Source organism: Odocoileus virginianus, chromosome 6 (assembly GCF_023699985.2).
Source record: "Odocoileus virginianus isolate 20LAN1187 ecotype Illinois chromosome 6, Ovbor_1.2, whole genome shotgun sequence".
NCBI classification, from domain to species: Eukaryota; Metazoa; Chordata; class Mammalia; order Artiodactyla; family Cervidae; genus Odocoileus; species Odocoileus virginianus.
In genome coordinates, this window is record NC_069679.1 from 10,946,892 (window position 1) to 10,960,371 (window position 13,480).

At 44.2% G+C, this 13,480-nt stretch overlaps 2 long non-coding RNA genes across 2 annotated transcripts; one reads left to right on the forward strand and one right to left on the reverse strand.

Moving 5' to 3' along the window:
• Positions 1-749: 749 nt before the first annotated feature.
• Positions 750-5,768, reverse strand: LOC139035566 (uncharacterized). The gene is made up of 2 exons (XR_011488168.1): positions 3,400-5,768; positions 750-2,788 (listed from the first exon to the last, which is right to left on the reverse strand). It is a non-coding gene; the product is annotated as an uncharacterized lncRNA (long non-coding RNA).
• An 858-nt stretch (positions 5,769-6,626) lies between these two features.
• LOC139035567 (uncharacterized) lies at positions 6,627-10,303 on the forward strand. Its single transcript, XR_011488169.1, has 2 exons — positions 6,627-7,985; positions 9,004-10,303. It is a non-coding gene; the product is annotated as an uncharacterized lncRNA (long non-coding RNA).
• The last annotated feature ends 3,177 nt before the right edge of the window (positions 10,304-13,480 follow it).

The following is a 13,480-nucleotide window of genomic DNA, read 5'->3' on the forward strand; positions in this document are numbered from 1 at the left end:
AGGAAGAGCCATCTGTCTGCAGGGGAGCTGACTGCTGGTTCACTCTTCTAAGAGAAGTGGACAAGGGCGTTATCCCTAAAGGTGATGGGAGGAATAGCAGATGACTTTCCAACTGATCTGGAGAAACGTCCCCAAAGTCTCATTCCTATGACTTTTTTTGTGAAAACTGTTCTCTCTGTGGGCTTTCCTGGTGGGTCAGACAGTAAAGAATCTGCCTGCATTACGGGAGACACAGGTTTGATCCTTGGGTCAGGAAGATCCCCTGGATCTTCTTCTCCAATATTGTTGCCTGGAGAATTCCATGAACAGAGAAGCTTGGAGAGCTACAGTCCAAAGGGTTGAAAAGAATTGGACATGACTGAACAATTAACACACTGCAAAGATAATGCTTCACTCTCTCCCTTTCTGACTTTTCTCTTTAGGTTACTATTTGCCAGAGAATTCAATTTCTTTTTCTCTTTCTTTGAACTTGGGTTTCACGCACGTCAAAATGCTGACTGCACTACTGGGAGGAGATCACGAAAGATGACCCAGGTCTTTTGGAAAACTTTTTGGCAGGAAGGATCACAATGTTTAAGAATATTCATAGCCTTTTATCTTATAACCCTAAGACACTAATCTTAAGGATGTAATTCTAAACGTCATTAAACATTCAAGCATAAAGATGTTCATCATCAAGTTGTATAATTTATAATTGCAAAATATTAGAAGCAACCTCAAAAGAGGGAGATGGAAGGAAGCCAAGATGGTTAAGGAAATCATAGTTTATTGAAGCAACAAAATACTGTGTTGACAAATGATCTTAAAGTTTGAAATAAAAACATGGAGACTGCTTATTTTGCAAAGTGATAAGTGGGGAGGGTGGGAGACAAAATTGATTGTATGTATGATTTTAACTCTGTAAGCCAAAAAAAGAAAATTTTTTAAATATCTTAAAAAATTATCAGGTTGATCAAAATGTTCATTCCAGTTTTTTTGTAACACTGTACATAAACCAGAACAAACTTTTTGCCAACCTAATATGTCAAAATGTTAGCAGTGGTATTTCTGGGGGCTAGGATTCTTCCTCGCTCATAATCATCTTTTTTTATCAATAAGTTTTATTATTATCAGAATAAAAATATGATTTAAATATATAGAAGCAAACCTGGACAAAATATTAACAATGAAATCTCCTCACAAAAGGAATGCAATTGTTATTTTTTCTTTATATTTTTATGCATTTTCCAGGCTATATATCATTTGTATAATCAAAGGAAAGCAATGCAAGAAAGCCCTTAGCTCAGGAGACCCTCCCGGGATGATGATCAGGAGGCTCCCACATACTCCCCAGCCCCTCGGTGCTGAGAGATGGTGTGGTACAGCTCATCAGCAGCTCAAGGGCCTGCCAGAGCGCCCCAGGCTGGAAGGTGCTCTGCTGGGCTTATCTCTAAATTTAGACTACAGGTGGCAGGAAGGACATAGGAGGAAGGATAAAGATCCAAGGGGGTGGCTGCTTAGCAGGTCTCAGAAACCCAAATCTGGGTTGTGCTGTTGAATGGAAACGGCACTTGCAAACATCTTGGCCAACCAGTGCAGCTTGTTTATCCTGAGAACTGGAGGTGGACTCACTGATCCCCACAAATGCCCAGCCCATACACCACCAGCAAGAGTCAGCTGAGGCCCGTTGCCAGCTGGACAGGTGACTCCACTAGAGATTGTCCCTTCTCTCTGCTGCTCCAAAGACTGGCAGGCCCCAGTTGCAGGGAGGTCAGATTCCCAGCAGATTCCAGGCTGAACAAAACCCAGGAAACACTCAAGGCTTCTGCTCTTCATCTCAAACATCTGGCACCAAGGCAAAAAATGAGGGCTCTGCAGTGGGAGTCACGCTTGTCCTCCAGCTCTTCCATTACCTTGCTGGAAGGCCTCAGACAAGCGGCTTGACTGGTGCCTCAGTTTCCCCATTTAACCTTGAGATAGGACCTGGCAGGTGGTTAGTGAAAGTGTTAGTCGCTCAGTTGTATCTAACTCTTTGCGACACCATGGACTGCAGCCTACCAGGCTCCTCTGTCCATGGAATTCTCCAGGAAAGAATACTGGACTGGGTAGCCATTCCCTTCTCCAGGGGATCTTCCCAACCCAGGGATCAAACCCAGGTCTCCTGCATTGCAGGCTGATTCTTTACCTTCTGAGCCACTAGGGAAGCTTTTGATTCTTGATAAACGGTGCTGAATGAATGACAAAGGTGAGGTAGGGTAGGTCTCATCAAACAGGCCCTTGGGGAAAGCTATGGGAACCTCTCCCCTTTGAGAAGAGACATATGGGATGGTGCTCCCTTCCTTACCACACCCACACACCACTTACTGCAGACCAGTTCTCTTCCATCCATGAAGGCACTTTTCTGGATTTCCTCTTGGTGGGTGGGCACAAAATAGACAACCTAGCCTACAAGTAGGCATTATTCAGTCTTGTCTCCAGTGTCACCAGCCCAACTTCATTCAATACCTGCTCAAGTGCATGTTAAAGACATAGGTCATAAGCAGAGCTGGAAACATAGATGAAAGACCCAATCCTTGTCTGTACCAAGCTCATTGCTCAGTCCAAGGAGAGAAAACTAGTTATGATTCAAAGTCCTAGGTATAAGGCAGAAGCCTGGGGACTTCCTTCAGTGGTTAAGAATATACCTCCCGTCAAGGAATTCATTACCTTGGTCAATTAGAGCTTCCTTCACCGCCTCGTATCCATGTAAGACCACAGTGGTCTGGGATCCAAGGTACAGAGTGTAAACAGGGACATATTGTTTGGCCAACTGTAAAGAGATACAAACAACTATTAGGGCTATTGTGAAATCTCTCCATTGGAGGCTTCGGTGGGAATTAAGTAATGATTCACAAGTAGCTTAGACCTTGCTCCATTAAGTTCCTTTCAGTAATTTAACTTGGGCTACAGTCATGGATTCATTCTTTCCTTCATCTATACATGCAACCATTGAGGAATACAAATATTCACTAAGCACTTATATTGTCAGACATTGTGCCAGGAACCCCACGTAACAGAGTCTAGTGGAAGTAACAGACAGTAAAACAAACTACATTTGCAATACAAGCTGCACATGATTCTATGAAAGTGGTAAAGAATGTACTTATGCTAGATGATAATGGGAAAACTTAATAAAATAGATGAGAATTCTATAAGGAGGTAACATTTAAGATAAAACTACAGATGAGAAGGAAACAGCAATGATAAGAGAAAGAGAGATTACTTAATAGGTATTAAAAAGAATGAAATCTATATATTTATGATAGCATTGTGTCAAGGGGAAAAATAGAATACTAAAACAGCTGCCAGCTAGGGATTGGTTTTCAAATGTATTTTACATCCATGCATGTGAATTTAAAGTAGCCATTTGAAAGTACTTACGTGAAGATGTATGATGATGGAATACGGAAACATGTTCATATTCTAAATTAAATAGTTGAAAAAAAATAAACTTACATTTAAAGATCCAAAAAAATAAAAGAATATACCTCCCAATGCAGGGGACATGGGTTTGATCCCTGGTCAGGGAGCTAAGACCCCACAGGCCACAGGGCATCTAAGCGCACTCACTCTAGAGCCCAAGAAATGCAACTAGAGAGAAGCCTGTGCCCTGCAACAAAAGATCCCTCACGCCACAACTAAGGCTTGACACAACCAAATAAATAAATATAGTGTTCTTTTAAAAATAATAACCAGTTCAGTTAAGTCACTCAGTCATGTCCAACTCTTTGCGACCTCATGGACTGCAGCACACCAGGCTTCTTCCCCATCCATAACCAACTCCCGGAGCTTGCTCAAACTCATGTTCATTGAGTCGGTGATGCCATCCAACCATCTCTTCCTCTAATGACCGTCCCCTGCTCCTCCTGCCTTCAATCTTTCCCAGCATCAGCATCTTTTCAAATGAGTCAGTTATTCAAATCAGGTGGCCAAAGTATTAGAGCTTCAGCATCAGCATCAGTCCTTCCAATGAATATTCAGGACTGATTTCCTTTAGGATTGACTCGTTTGATCTCCTTGCAGTCCAAGGGACTCTCAAGAGTCTTCTCCAACACCACAGTTCAAAAGCATCAATTCTTTGCTGCTCAGCTCTCTTTATAGTCTGACTCTCACATCCGTATATGACTACTGGAAAAACTATAGCTTTGACTAGATGGACCTTTGTTAGCAAAGTAATGTCTCTGCTTTTTAATATGCTGTCTAGTTTGGTCATAGCTTTTCTTCCAGATGCTTCCTCCTTAGAAGAAAAATAATAATAAGCTTAAAAAAAAAAAAAAAGGCAGAAGTTGGTGCCAAGTGGTCCCTGGAAACCTCGAATTGGGAGGGGTAGGGGAGGAGGATGGGAAAGGTGAGGCAAATCTTCACCTTTGAACAGATACTGGCAGAGTATTTGCCTGACAAATGATTCACAGTTAAATGAGAACTAAAGGAAGAGGACCTGGTGCCTCATGGCAGAAAAGGGGTAAGTCTGATGCTGAGAAAGGAAGAAAGTGCCTGTTCCGGGGATGGAGTGAAGAGACGCAGGGGCAAGGAGTGGAGACCCTAAGTGTCAGCAAGAGAGTGTGCTGGATCGGGAAGAGAGGCTGGAGCACCTGTCCAGGAGGCCAGGCATGAGAGATGGAGATGGTGTGGAGATGCTGTTGGGAAACCACTGGAGGGCTGAGGTGAGCCTATGTTGTTGTCATGGGGCTAAACAGAGACACGCTGCAAGAAAGACTGAAGACATAGAGAATGGACTTATGGACACAGTGGGGGAAGGAGAGGCTGGGATAAATTGAAAGAGTAGCGTTGAGAGTATATTATGTATATATATATACACTACCATGTGTAAAATAGATAGCTAGTGGGACACTGCTATACAACATAGGGGGCTTGGTGTTCTGTGATGACCTAGAGGGTTAGGATGGGGGGAAGTGGGAGGGAGGCATAAGAGGGTGAGGGTATATGTGTACTTATAGCTGATTCACATTGCTGTATGGTAGAAATGAACACATTATGAAGCAATAATCCTCCAATTAAAAATAAATTGAAAATAAAAATTGAAAGAAAGAAAGACTGCAGATGCAGGGAGCAGAGGGATCCTGGGAAATAAGCCTCAGGACTCTTATGAAATCCAAAGGAGAGCTTTGTTGTACAGGCAGAGGGGTGGTCAAGAGCTAAGCTGGCAGAGTTGGGGCAGCGGAGCCTCCACCACTGGTGGGTGGGGTAGCTTTTCCCCATCTGTCTCACAATCTTGCTTTCTCTTACATACAGAGCGACCGAACTGAACTGAAGATATATCCATTCTCGTCTTAAGCATGATGTTATTACATTATCTTTAAAGATGTGGAAAAGTCCCCCACCCCCGTTTCCCACCAGCTCTACCCTGCTGCACCGCTTCTGGTCACACACAGCGGGGTCCAGTCTTAAGCCAAGTGTAACCAGGCCACAAGAGTCGAGGGGACCCCAGGGGACCTTAACATTAAAGGAAAAATAACAGCACATCAAGGCCTTCCCAAAGAGCCAGCCAAGTAAATGCTGAAGCCCACGCACATTTCTTGATGGAAGTTTCCTTGGGTGGGCCGAGGGGAAAAATAAACAGAAAGGAAAATCAGCATTCAGGCAAGCCAAATGCAGGGAAAATGGCAGAGTTCCCTGTGAGATGGACCAGTGCATCCACAGCTCTCAAAGTCAGTCTGGATCCAAGGCTACAAGTGTCCCTGGTAGCACAGGGGCTTCCCTTCAGCCGCCGGAGTAGAGACAGGGGCACATCAGGAGCCAGCCCTGGCGACCGTTCCACGCTGGGGATTCAGGAACGAAGGGCACATGTTGTCCGCTGATGCCTGGACTTTGTGGATGTAGGAGGCGAGTGTGTGTGTATAAAAGGGAGTTTGCCCATCTGCTGGTCAGGCCCATGAGCAACAACTGTGGCATCATTTTCTCTGAGTCCACTGTAGCTTATTTAAGTCATCTGTCTGCTGGAATTTAGTTAAAATGAAATTTTAGTAGAATTCTTCATGTGGGCGCTGTGGTTAAACAGAAATTCCTTTTAGATGAAGTCTGAGGAGTGAGGCAAAATAAGCAGAAAGCTAGGGATGAGTAACTCCAGGATGGTGAATGGGCCAGGCGGGGAGGATATCTACGTGGGAGAGTACAGGCCAACGTCAAGGTGGTGGTGGCCTCCCCAGCCCTCAGCCCAGGGCGAGGCAGGCTTCCCTCTCGCCATCCCACCACTGTTCTATAGAAAGTGCGTCTTCCTTCCAGAATTCTTGAGCATGACTGAACTTCAGCAATCATAGTCAAGCAATCCTTCCTGTCAAAATACAATTTCTTTTATTGGCTTTTTTTTTTTAAGACCTTTATTTGTTGGCTGCACTGTGTCTCCACACCGGCATGTGCTTTTCTCTGGTTGTGGCTCAGTAGTTGTCTCTAGAGGGCTTAGTTGCTCCGCAGCACATATTAATAGCATCTTAGTTGCCTGACCAAGACTATAACCCAAGTCTCCTGCATTGGAAGGTGAATCCTTACCTTAGCAACCAGGGACATCCTATTGTTTTCTTTTTAAACAGCACCACTGCTCATGGGAGATAAGTGAGAAAATACAGACAAGTGAAAAGAAGAAATGGTCAAATATCCATAATCTTACCTGTTTAAAACAATCAACAGTAACACCACGCTAGATAACTAAAATATCCCCCTATAAAAATAAATATGTTAATTTTTTTTATAATTGGTCTAACAATTTACACTATTAACACCAGGTTAGATAATTAGAATACCATCCTCAGTAAATATATATATATATATGTATACATGTTATTATATATAAGGAATATGTTGTACTATATAAAATACATAATGTACTATATATTATATTATGTATAATATAATTATATATACACACATACCAAAGGTACTTTTTTCAAGCAAAAATGGGTTCATCCTGTTTATACTGTTTTTGTGATTTTTTTTCCTGCCTCTTACCTAACATTTTATGAGGCTGTAGATATATTTCTCAACATCATTTTAATGCCTGCATACATTCCTATTACCTGAATTACTCAGTTTATTTAACCAGTCCCTCATTGCTAAACGCTTACGTTATTCCAACTTTTTCTCTATTCATAAGAGTGTTGTAATGAACATTCATGCAGCTAAATATTTGCATAAATGCTTAATGTTTTTTTGGAATCCATTCCCAGAAGTCAAATTGCTTGCAGCTTTTTGATCTCCATATGTTGGGAAAATGAAACCCAGAGATTGGCCAAAAGTGCTATAAAAGGAATAAAAGTGGGGGGGGGGGGTGGTGGCAGAACAGACTGCCCAGGCCCAGAGCCCAGACCTGCTGGCTTCAGGTAGAGTGCTGTCTGCGCTTTGTGAGATGTGGAAGGGACACACCAGATTCCTCTGACTGTTGATGTCAGAGGAAGGGGGCCAGCTATGCACATGGAGGACACGATTGCACTACAGCTTCTTGGAAAAGCAAAGGCTCTTATTTTAGCGTCATCTATGGGAGTTACTCACCTTCTAGAGCCCCAGGTCCCGGGTACTCTTGGGCTACTCGGTTACTTCTCACTTCACACCTCTGCCCTGAGAGTATTTGGAGAACAAGCCAACGGGCTCAGAACAGAAACACAAATTGTCAGATTTGTTAGAAAGCGGGACAGCAAGGAGATCAGACCAGTCAAGCCTGAAGAAAATCAACCTTGAATATTCATTGGAAGGACTGATGCTGAAGCTGAAGCTCCAATACTCTGGCCACCTGATGCGAAGAGCTAACTCATTGGAAAAGACCCTGATGCTGGGAAAGACTGAAGGCAGGAGGAGAAGGGGACAACAGAGGATGAGATGGTTGGATGGCATCACCGACTCGATGGACATGAGTTTGTGTAAGCTTTGGGAGTTGGTGATGGACAGGGAAGCCTGGCGTGCTGCAGTCCGCGGGGTCGCAAAGAGTCAGACACAACTGATGGCTGAACAACAACAGGGTAAGATTCTTCCCACCCACCATCCCCCACCCCAACTTCCTAGTATGATTTATTTATTTTTCACAATTTTTAAAAAATTATTTATCTGTGGTTGTGCTGGGTCTTCGTTGCTGCACGCAGGCTTTCTCTAGTTGTAGTGAGCCAGAGCTACTCTCTAGTTGCGGTGCCCAGGCTTCTGATTGAGGTGGCTTCTCCTGTGCAAAGCACCAGCTCTAGGGTGCACAGGCTTCAGTCACTGGGGCATGTGGGCTCTGTAGTTGCAGCTCATGGGCTTAGATGCTCCTCGGTATGTGGGATCTTCCAAACCAGGGGTAGAACCCATGTTCCCTGCATTGGCAGATGGACTCTTAACCACTGGTCCACCAGGGAAGTTTCCCTAGTACAATTTAAATTGAGCTGACTCTTTAAACTAGTAATCTTCCCCACCGAGGAGGGAGGTGGATGGGTAGGGAATGGGTGCTGGTGCAGGCAACAGGTTTACAAAGAAATACTGGTGTGGGGAGGGCTTCCCAAGTGACTCAGTGGTAAAGAAGCTACCTGTCAAGCAGGAGATGCAGGTTCGACCCCTGGGATGGGAAGATCCCCTGGAGAAGGAAGTGGCAACCCAGTCCAGTATTCTTGCCTAGGAAATCCCGTGGACAGAGGAGCCTGGTGGGCTGTAGTCCGCAGGGTCACAAAAGAGTCAGACGTGACTTAGCAATTAAACAATGAAAGGTGAGGGGTATAGAAGAAAGGAGAGGGTGTGCAGTGAATCCACAGAGTGTTACGCTAGGAGTGAGGAGACAGGGTTCCAGTTCTGCCAATGTGCTGTGTGGCTTTGAAGAAGTTGCTTTCCTACCCTGGTCCTGTTCCTTCATCAGTTAACCAGGGGCACCAGACCAGATAAGCTCTGCTATCCTTTTCTCTTTTAGGTGCTCCACTGTTTTCCTCCCTCAAGTGATAAGTTTATTTAGTTACCTGGTTTAGAACATTCCTTTTGTGACGACTGACAACTTTCTGTGTTTTCTGAATCTTACAGGTGAGTATTGATCCTACACTAATGGCATGGAAAGACTCCAAGGCAAACTTTGATGTTCTGATGAGAGTGTTGAAATCCTTCAGTCACCTCTTCTATAGCCACAAGCTCTGGTTTCTAACTGATCGTGCCCCACTGAATTTAAAACCTAGCATATGGAAGCCTTTAGGAGAGAGGAATGTCCACCTCACATATACTTGAATACTTTCCCACTGCTTCCTCCTTTCTGCAAGGCCTTTGGGTCACAAGGGCCTAGGGAGTTGACAGAGGGATTTCATTCAGCATGGCAGCCTAATCAAGGGTTATACCGAAAAGGATGCTAAGCCACTCCCATTCTCAATCATAAAGATTGCCATGTCTGCCCCAAAGAAGGAATGTAGGAAGCAGCAGTACCACATTCTCTCTCCTTCCCTGACCTTCTGTATGAGAATCAGTATATTTGTTCCAGTTCCAGCTTTCCAAAGGGTTCCTGTGCCCTAGGATGGTGATACAGAAAACCAGTTCTCTCAAGAAAAATGAGTTTAGGGAGAAGGAGCTGACTGGTGCTGAAAGAGCAGACCTGCACAGCACCAAAGCTCCTAGCAGCATGGAGGCAAGGACTTCATCAACTCGCTTTTTACTCTTGGGTGTGACTTATCCTCTCCAAACCTTCTCTTGATGTTAATTTAAAATTTTCTTCTGTATCACATTTTGTTTTGAGGAGGCATGGTGGGCCATTGGCTCCAGGCCCCTATTTTTTCCACCAGGAAGATACTGGCTGGATCATTTATGGCTCGGAAATTGGAACTTCAAAGAGAATCCTCTGTCTTCTGGTGACAAAAGATTTCGAAGCTGATGCACACGGAAATGTTTGATATTTCCCCTCAATCTTTCCATGGAAATGAAAGTAAAGCAACTTTTAAAATGGCTATTAGGGCTTCCCTAGTGGCTCAATGGTGAAGAATCCGCCTGCCAAGGCAGGAACCATGGTTTCGACCCCTGATCTGGGAAGATCCCACCTGTGGTGAAGCAACTAAGGCCGTGCGCCACACCTGTTGATCCCATGCTCTAGAGCCCAGGAGCGTCAACTGCTGAACCCACGTGGCGCAACTACTGAAGACCCCGCCCTGGAGCCCACGCTCCACAATGAGAGAAGCCACCACGATGAGGCCACACACCACAGCTACAACAGTACCCCCGCTTGCTGCAACTGGAGAAAAGTTTGAGCTGCAATGAAGACCCAGCACAGCTAAAAACAGAAATAAATTCATAAGCAAATTTTGTTTGGAAAATAAAATGGCTATTAGTAGTGTTACCGAAAGAATGTGTGGGGTCCAGCTGCTCGCCACTCAAAAGCCAATAAACAGGCCAGGTTGGTGGAAAGGAAAGTTTGCTTTATTTCAGATGCCAGCAACTTGTGGGGTGAGGAGGGCAGATGTCTGTCCAAAGGCTGATGGCACCCCCCCCCAGAAACCAGTGAGGCAAGAGCTTCTATAGACAAAAGGAGGAGGCTACATGGAGAAATAGCACAATCAGCTCTGACAGTCATCCTCAGATTGGTCATTGGTGGTCTGACCAGAGTCATCTTGATTGTTTTAGGTAGTTAATTTTCAGTTTCAGGGTCTTATATTTGTTTTAGGGTCCATTTGTTCTTTGAGGCCAGTTCTCAGAATTGTGGCACCTCATGTCCTGGGTATAGTCTGGTCATCATGTAGTTAACTTCTCCACCTGTGTGTTTTAGTATCTATAAGACAGCTCACAGGATATGGCTCAGAATATTAGCTATAGCCCTTGAGAAAGAACTAAAGGTCCTTGACTCTGCTAAATGATTACATTATTATTATTATCTAGTCTCCTTTGACTGTTTCCCTTGTTTCCACATTTCTCACTGCTCTGATTAAACTTGTTCTTTAACTAAAGTTGTCCACAGACAAAACGCGGGCAGAGGACATGGGTGGGGAACAAGGACCATAGGACCCTGCTCTGTTTCAGTAGAACTATTAGGGTATGGAGTAGGAAACCCCAGCAGGATCTCAAAGCAGGCTTCCTAGACCCGGGAGGAGGATGTAGCTCAGTTCATGGCTGTGTAACATATTGGACATGCCCAGATCTAGAATGGGAAAGCTGGAGCTCTACTTTCAGCCCTGCTTGTCATTCACTGAGAAAGTCACTTCCCCTCTCTGGTCCTCAGTTTCCCCATCTGTTACCTGCCCTGCCCACCCAAAAGGGTTTTGGGGGTGATCTAGTGAGAGGAAGGATGTGAATATGCATTGGAAAGCAGGCTCAAGAGCTATATAAGTGGAAGGGGTGATTGTTTGTTTTCCTAAGTGGAGTTGTCTCTTTGCCATCACCGCTGGAGAGCTATTTGGACAGTAAGTATTTGGCCTCTGAACTTTCACTCTGCACTGGAGCAGCTGTGGGTGGCAGGAATGGGGGGGGGGGGGCGGGGAGATCAGAGTTAGCAGCATGGGCCTCAGCCTAGGACTTGGCCAGGTTTCTAGGGGAAAAAAATAAAAAGCCTGAAGTAGCTCTTTGTAATCATGAAGACCACACTTCTGTGATTGTTTTGAACATTAGAGTCTGAAGAAAAGCTTTAGAGGACAGATCATGATGGACAACAATAGCATTACTCATTCAACCAAGGCTGCATAGATCACATGAAATGGAAAATAGAAAAAAATTTCTGAATGATTCAACACTCTTCTTCCTTCTAACATGTACACACATGCGGGCACAGAGGCAACTGCATCCATCATGATTCAAATAGCAGTTTGGGGACTTCCTTGGTGGTCCAGTGGTTTAGAGTCTGCCTTGCAATGTAGAGGACTTGGGTTCGATCCCTGGCCAGGGAACTAAGATCCCACGTGCCACAGAGCAACTAAGACTGTGTGAAGCAAGAAAGATCCCACATGATGCAATGGAGTGCTACAAGTAAGATCCAAAGCAGCCAAATAAATAAATATTTTTTAATAAATAGCAGTTTGGATCCTTCCCTCTTTGCACCTAGTCAGAGCCTTTCCAGTCTTTAAAGGTCTTCCAAATTTCTTTGTCATTTTATACTCTGTGCCAAGCATAGTATCTGCCAATCAGTAAGTTCCTGATCAATGAAGTGCCAACCAATCTGGGGTGTATGGTTACAGAAATGATCCACAATGAATCATGCCTCTCTGAGCCCATGTCCTTGTATATCTTCTACATTGACTCTGGGCTTGGCCACATAATTCACTTTGGCACCGTTGGGACCTTAGCAAACATGATACAACACGGGTTTGAAAAGTATATCAGAACATGCACACCATATGACGAAGCCTGAGCCAGGCCGCTAGAGGTGCACAGTCAACAGACAGCTCCAACCACCGTTCATATGAATGAGGCCATTTTAGAACCTCCTGTTCCTACCAAGCCACCAGATGGCTGCAGCCAAACAAAGTCAGAAAAAGACTTGTCCTGCTGAGCTGAGTTCAAGTTGCTAACTGGCCCATAGAATCAAAAGAAAAAGTAATTGTAGTTTTAAGCCACTGATTTTTGGGTTGGCATGTTATACAGTAAGTGATAATTGAGATACTACTTCTTTGTAAATATATATATATATATGACTTTAGATCAGTAATGATAAACAAGTTACATCCCATCTATCAACTTTATTGATTGGTAGTGTCTTTCTAGAAGGCTATGTTGAGAAGAATTTGAAGACAACCTGGTGGAAAAGAAAGCCAAGATTCTAGCAATGTGTGCAAAGAACATGTGTGGGCATAGAAGCAATAAGTCTGCCTTAGATGTGCCATCCTTCTTCCATATTATCAATCAGTGGTCAGTGAGTAAGGAAAGCAGAATCATCAAAGGTAAATGTTAAATGGGCCAATTGAAAAGGGGATTTTCCAATGAATTAGGTAACATTTCCTGGGAACAGTGATGGTGAAGGCAGAACTTGAGTGAACTCAACCAGACATTATTAAGTGCCAGCCTCCGGGCCACAGACTGGTACCTCCTGTCAGATTAGTGGTGGCATTAGATTAGAAATAAAGTACACAATAAAAGTAATGCTCTTGAATTATCCTGAAACCATCCCTCCACCTCCACCCCCATCCGTGGAAAATTGTCTTCCATTAAACTTGTCCCTGGTGCCCAAAAGGTTGGGGACCACTGATATCACCAGGGGACGCAATTCTGTGACTAAGGAAAGCCACGATCCGGGACTCTAGCTGGCAACCCGGGTTTGCCTGGAGCAGTCCCAAGTGACTTTTCTAGAGCCACAGATGTCTTCACCAGCTTCACAGGGCCAGAAGTTCAGTGTTGGTAAAGCATCTGGAACTGCTTGGTCTCTTGGGAGGAAACCAACAAGAACCACATTTGTGAGATACTGACAGCAAAAAAAAATGTGAGGACTCTCTGAGGGTATCATGAATCTCATCTGCTCCCGAGACTAAATCAGTCATCACAAAGACACAGTCCCATGAAGAGGATGGAATGAGAGGAAAGTAAGTGGGAAGGCTCAGAGTGA